The 6,809-nt window shown below is 36.8% G+C and overlaps 1 protein-coding gene across 2 annotated transcripts in view; it reads right to left on the bottom strand.

Annotated features, from left to right (window-relative positions):
• Positions 1-5,948, bottom strand: part of LOC108976269 (vinculin) — a 21,317-nt gene extending 15,369 nt beyond the window's left edge. The window contains exon 1 of one of the 2 annotated variants that reach the window (XM_018945244.1): positions 5,922-5,948. The gene's annotated coding sequence lies outside the window, so the exon portion shown is untranslated. Of the gene's footprint in view, positions 1-164; positions 287-5,921 lie in introns of those variants that run through there. The other variant, XM_018945243.1, reaches the window with a different exon arrangement.
• Between the last annotated feature and the right edge of the window lie 861 nt (positions 5,949-6,809).

Here is a 6,809-nt window from a genome sequence, read left to right as displayed (position 1 = left end):
CTTTCCGGTATATCTTTGCTTTCTTTACATTTAATTATTTATTTTTTTATTTTCTCTTTTAGAATTTATATTATTTTGTAGTATTATTTATTCCAATTTTCTATAAATTAATAAATGTTGATGTTTTTGTTGGCATCAGTTTTCTGTAATATATTTCTATTTACTTCAGTAACTGTTTTCGCTAAACTTCTGTTACTGCAACCTTCGCACTACACATGAGAACTAATCAGCTTGATGTGTTTGACTGTCTGAAACTATTTGAGCGCTTTCGCCGAAAGCGCCGAAGATTCAACTGAATCATCAGAATCAGCACAGTTCAACGCAACACCTACTATTACCTACAAGTACATATGTACACATATACACAAGTATAAGTAGATATTCGATATACAATGTATTCCGACAGCATTTCGCCTTTGTTTCCACTTTATTTCTTGCATGCAATGACACTGACTAAAACCCCTCGCGTAAGCACTGTGATTTCATAGTGCAATGACGTGTCACGTGACGTCATCACGAGACAAATTTCAACGAAGGAAATGGTACAACGCATGGCATTTTGACGGCGCCGCCTCGCAGTTTTAGAAAAATCTATTTGATTCTATTAAGTGATTAGATTAATGGCATTTAGGAGGCGCGTAAACGCACAGACACACGTGACTATAAATGCGCTTAGTCTAAACAATGTATGTATGTATGTGCAGGTAACAGCGTGTGCCGCGCTGCATGAAATCGAAAGCGAAAGCAGAAATAGGCGCGGCTTTTGTTTATAATGCCAACAAGCGGATATGTGTCGAAGCGTAGCACCATTCTGGCCGCCGCCTGCGCCGCCGCCAAACCCAAACAAATGCTGGCCATTGAAAGTACTGCTAAAAATAACAAATACAAGCAATTGAAATAATAAAAAAACCTGCCGCAGAAAGTGAAAATTTATTTGGGAATGGTTACGTGACGCGTAATTTTCCCATCAATCTGACAATACTACAGTTTGTGTATGTTTAGAATTTTTATTATGCCATTCAGAAATTTTTTATTGCATGCACAACACACTCATATAAGTCGTTAGATAATTTTGCGGTCATGCAGTCATGTCTACTTATCATCAATGACTGGCTGACTGTGGCTGACTGACAGTTTTGCGGCATTCGATTGCGCACACACATTTAGGTTTGTACGTGCGTCTGCCATGTAAGCGCATAACGAGACCTAAAAATCAAAATATTGAATGGGGAAACCTTATATGGCGGTGTGTATGTATTGGAGGCAAATTGAAAAAGCAAAAACAAAAAAACCTGACACATACGAAGCTATAATTTATGGCATATTAATTTTGCATATGAAAGCGGGGTGCTCACAATGTTGTGTGAACAGTGGGCGCTGAAGCGAGAAAAGGCATTAAATAAGTAAATCAAATCCAGTCATATATCTAATAGAGTTTTGGCAACAAAATGAAGGTATTTTAAAATTTTCTTTGATGAAAATAACGTTAGTTTAAAGAATATGTTGGGTGATGAGAAAAAATGTTTCGGGCCATGCATAGTTTCCGATTTCAAAGTATTTTCAATCATTCGTAATTTCTGATTAATTAAGATTAAATTAGACAGCCCGAAGTCCGATTTCTCCAAACTCCGAACATGTTTTGATATAATTGTTATGTGAAATGTTGCATGCATTTTTGCGCAAAGCTGAAAATATCACATTTCTTAGTTTAACATAGCTTGACAGTAATTAGGGTGCTACGAGTATATCCGCTTATGAATCGATTTATATATATATATTTGAGAATTTTCTCCAAGAATTTGAAGTTGTTTCGTGAATTACTTTCGCAAATACGGGCGTATTCAGAGAAATGAAACTTTTTTTTTGTCAAAAATCATTATTGTGACTAGTTCTTCAAATATCACCTGTTCTCAGCTTTAATTATACAAAATTTTGAATTGGTTTTCGGTTATAAGATAATTTTAAGCAGAAATCTTTCCAGTCACCATAAAAGGTTCGCCTGGAGATCAATTACGACAAAAAGGGAGTCCCAAAATTGTCAGCATGTATCCCCGATGATTAAATTACGATAAAATCTGCAAAAGTATGCACAACGTTTTTATTTATTGCTTTTTCAAAAAAAAAACAAAAAAAAATCCATATAAAAACGCATTTTCTCTGAGCTAGAAGAAAATAAAACCCCTTTAATATAACAAATGTTGCCTATATTTAGGCGCTATTGTCAAATTTCTTATCGCCAGTCCTTATAGCTTTACACTAGATAATCCCTTAAATATAATAAAACATGTTGACCTACACTTAGACGCGCAGTTAAATTGTTAAATTTCTTATCTCTACAGCTCATAGCGTGAGTATTATTACTAAGAAATATCCTTTATGCTTAGATAATTAATTGTCAGCAACAAAGGTAAGCATAGAACTTTAGCGCTTAAAAATACGTACTCTTATGCTTTTATCACTAATTCTAAGCTTGCTTCACTCTCGCCAGCCCACTATCCACTCAACCCCATTGACATTGATAAACTCTTAACGCGGCGTCACTGTAATTTGTTCTCGTTTTGTTTATACGCGCTACAAATTGTTTTGTTTTATGACTAAGCTTCTTGGAAAGGTGGCGTTATTTTTTTTTTACCAAAATGTGGTCATACTTATAGCAAATGTGAATGTGTGACGTGTTTGTTTATATGAGCATATATAATATATATGTAGTATGCTGTATTTGTTATTTTATATAAATTTAAGTAAAAGTGTATTTATTTACTAGTTATTTGCTCTCCGCTTGTAATAATGTTGTTGCATTTCCAATTTATCAGTTGAGATAGTTGAGTTAAGATAAAAAATGGTGGTAAACATTAAGATAAACCGTTAGCTTTGCTTGTCAACTGCAGACAAGAGATTTGCATAGCAGAATTTCGATAGAGATGATTACAGTGGGTGCTATATATATTTTTAGAATTTCGAATATTTTTATTTCCATCGGAAATGTTGTTGTGAGTTGCCGTTAATTATCCAGTATTCTACTTGGCTTGCCAGTTACTATGCAGGATCTAACGACCTTGACACTGGTGTGAAACTTTGCTCTACGTTTGTATTACACTATATGATAATTGTGTGGACAAAATACTCGGCAATTAAATATACATATTTCTCGAACACAAACAAGTGGTGAGTAACCGACTGTGAAGTGATACTTTTCGCTGTAACCTCGGCATTTTCGAGAGTGTTTTATCGAAATCATAAAATAAAACAAGGACCACAAAAAAAACTTAACTTCCGTTGCACGGAAACTGAAATACCCTTCACAGGAGTATTTCTTATAGCCTGAACGGTTGTAAAAAATCCCCATATTGATTTTGATCGAGCAAATTATATGACAACTATATAGGGTTTGTCCGGAAAGTAATACAACACTGGATTCGGTAGATGGCGTTCCTAGCTAACCAAGGAGCGGCTGGTCAGTTGTCTCCGAGCACCTGGAGAGCCAAGACAAACCCTTTTGTGCGACCTGTTTCTGTGAGTGGTGCCAATCGAAAATGCTGAGCAGAGGAACGTGATTCTGTTTCAAACTCGGTAAATCTGATACAAGGACGTTTGAAATGATCAAGCCGACTTAACCCGATGTGCTTTAGAATGAAGTAGTGTGTTTCGATGGCACCAGGCCTTTTTGGAGGGCCGAGAAGAGGTCGCTAAAAACGTTGCTCAATATCTTTTTTTTTGTAGATCAAAGGCAACGTCCACCATGAATTTGTTCCTCACGGACAAACCGTCAACGCCTAGTTTTACGTGAAAGTCCTCAAGAGCCTCAAACGAAGGGTCAATCGGTCCGACAAGACAACGCAGCCGATTGATAGTTGCACCACGACAACGCCCCTTCAACTTCTGTTGTTTTAGCGGCAGAAATCTGCCGAGTTCACAGTCTTTGGCCAGATAAAAATTCAGGTCCATTCCGGTTACGTACACCCGGCTGTCGTGGGAACGGACAACTCCTATTTCTTCATCGCGTGTTTCCAAGCATATTAGAGTACAAAAACTGAATTTCACAAAGAAGCTTAATATGATTTAAATGCTTTCTCATATTCTTAGATGTATTTGACAGTATTATATTTGAGATCAAATTTGAACCGGATAGGTCCATAGATTGGTTCAAGCTTTTTTTATGTTTGTGTGAAGTTTGACCTCCATATGCCAATTATCTATGTTTCGCAGATAAATTTTTACGACGTGAAAGATTTGTGTGGCAATTTTTGCCATGCACAAAAATGAACTTTGAGTTTTCTTGAAATGCTGTGCTTCTAATGCAGTGTGTTTATCGATCAAACCTGGTTCAGCTTTTTAGTGACCCCATATTTCTACAAGTTATCTCCACCCCACTTCACCAACACATATTCTCAAACTCATCTCCATTTTGCCACCCGTTGAACCTATTTTGTCTGTATGTAAGATGTTCGGCTTTCTTGTTCTATGCCACAAAAGTCAAGCATGCTGAATGCTAGACATTCTTGAATTGCTGGTAAAAGTCAACTTACAACTTTCACATTAAGCGCTCAGCTATTATAAACACTCCAAACTGCTGCAAGATCAGCTTTCCCACCGATCTGCATATTCGTATAGAGTAAAAAGTCGTAACGCTCACCTAGGTATCCACCGCACTCCACACACCGTGCCACACTCTAACAATAACACCAAAACACAGCAGCTACAAAAAATTAAAAGTGTTCCACTACAAAGAAATTTGTGTTAAATAGAATGGGGAGCGCAAGAGAGTGCGCCAAATATAGAGAGTGCACACAGCTTAGCGAGTGTAGGGTGAGAGCGCACAGAACACAATTGCAAAGTTCTTGAAAGCTGAAAGCAACACACACACAGTCGTCAAAAGCGATGCGGGTGATAAAAATATGTAATGGGCACATTTTACGTATTTTCAATTTTATTTTAGTATTTTTTCCATATTTACTTTTTGATTATTTCATTAGCGCTGTGACTCATCGTGCTGTGTGTGTGCCCAGTTGGTTGTAGGCAAGCTGAAGAGTGACGATAATACGCTTACCGACTACGGACTAGGGCGTACGGTGTGCGGAGTGCGGAGTGACGGCAGACCGGGCGGCGGTGGCTAACAACTAGTAGCAGCGAGCACTAATTTGACACGATCGAATTCTCTAAAACACATATACACACACGTACAAACATAGGCTTTTTGGTGTGCAGACGTAGAGCTTGCAAGATTATTTCAATATGTTAATTTTTGGTGGTATAGACACAAAAATTTCCGAATTTTCACTTTCGTTAGCAGATTTTACTGAAAAACCTGAGCGCGCGCGTTGTAAGTGGCTATTTTTGGAATTATGCTATGAAGCATAAGCGGTGTGATGAGCTATGCACTTTTTGTTTTAGAGTTTTTTTGACCAAGTTTAAGTGCTTATACGGCAGTTGCTATTTTTGGCAAACAGTTTTGGGATTTCAATGAAATTCTCTATTCCTGAATGTACTCTCACAGAATTACGGAATTTCATGGACATCCCAAAAAGTTTTTGTTTTATTCAAAACAACTTTTGTAGCGCTCTTATTGAAACAACCGTTACGTATGTGTATTTTTTTAATATTTTGGCTGCTTATTCACACATTTCGCTAAACTTTTATCAATTTACAACAACAATTTAAACCATACAGATATTTTTTTTGTTTAATTCGGACCACAACAGCAGCAAAAGCAGCTCCTAAACGGCTTACTTTTCATAATTTTTTATTTAATTAAACACAATTGCTTAAACAATATTTTGTTTTTTAATTTCTGTTTCTCATTTTATTTGCTTTTCTTTACGCCTTGCTGCTTCATGTTCTATCATTTCAATAAATTCCATCTACTTCACCACAACCACGATGCGCGCAAGCACTATGCGCACACCACTAAAATATACACTTACTCGCCCAAGCGCTCCAGTCAAACTGACTACTCAGCGTTCACAATTCATTTCATTTCAATACAACTCAATTTCAATATATACATATTTCCTCTTTGCTTTATTCTTTGCCTTACCTCACGCCGTATATTCTCCCTCTTGGTTGGGTTTGTTAGCTTCTTGGCCACAGCGACGGTTTGCTGTACGGTGGGCGGTTAGCGCACAGATACGTATAAAGACAATTGAATTAAGTCTTTAGGCTACTCTCGCGCTGTCGTTTCCGCGTGGCGTGCATGAGAGTGCGTTCGCTGTAGCTCTCCCACTTGCCTTTGGCGCTTTTGTGGATGCTTATTTACCTTTTTATGCTTGTTCTCGTATTAATTCAATTCTCGTCTTCAGCAACAACTGTTGCATGCGTTGATCTTTAATTGAAAGAGAGCGCCGTGAGCGCATAGTACTTCAAACGCGCTCATTAATTGATGACTTTTAAAGTTATAATATAAATGACCAACGGCATGCTTACGCGTGAAATCATACATATTTATATATAAGCTGGATCACGTTCAGGTGCTTTTGAGGCGCTTAAGCTAAAGGTTAACGAAAATCGGGCGTTTTACTAAAAAATGTGCTTTTATTGCGGGTAAACGACTATTCTTCTTCATTTCTTGATTTTAAAATATTTATTTATTTTTTTTAATATTCATTTTTGATTAAAACTCTGTAAAAGGTCACTGGTCAAGGCAAAGCCAAATCTTTCTATAAGCATTAAATGTCTTCAATGAATAGCCAAGCTAAACAACAATTGCAGGGGGAAAATAAAATTTTTAGTCGTAACGGCAAATTATAATCGATAATTAAAAAATATGTATATATATATATATGTATATATACAATATACGAGGTGATGAAATT

The sequence above is a fragment of the Bactrocera latifrons genome, unplaced genomic scaffold (assembly GCF_001853355.1).
Source record: "Bactrocera latifrons isolate USDA-ARS-PBARC rearing strain unplaced genomic scaffold, ASM185335v1 scaffold_74, whole genome shotgun sequence".
NCBI classification, from domain to species: domain Eukaryota; kingdom Metazoa; phylum Arthropoda; class Insecta; order Diptera; family Tephritidae; genus Bactrocera; species Bactrocera latifrons.
The sequence above is the reverse complement of the archived record's forward strand: the minus strand, read 5'-3'. Positions and strand labels throughout refer to the sequence as shown.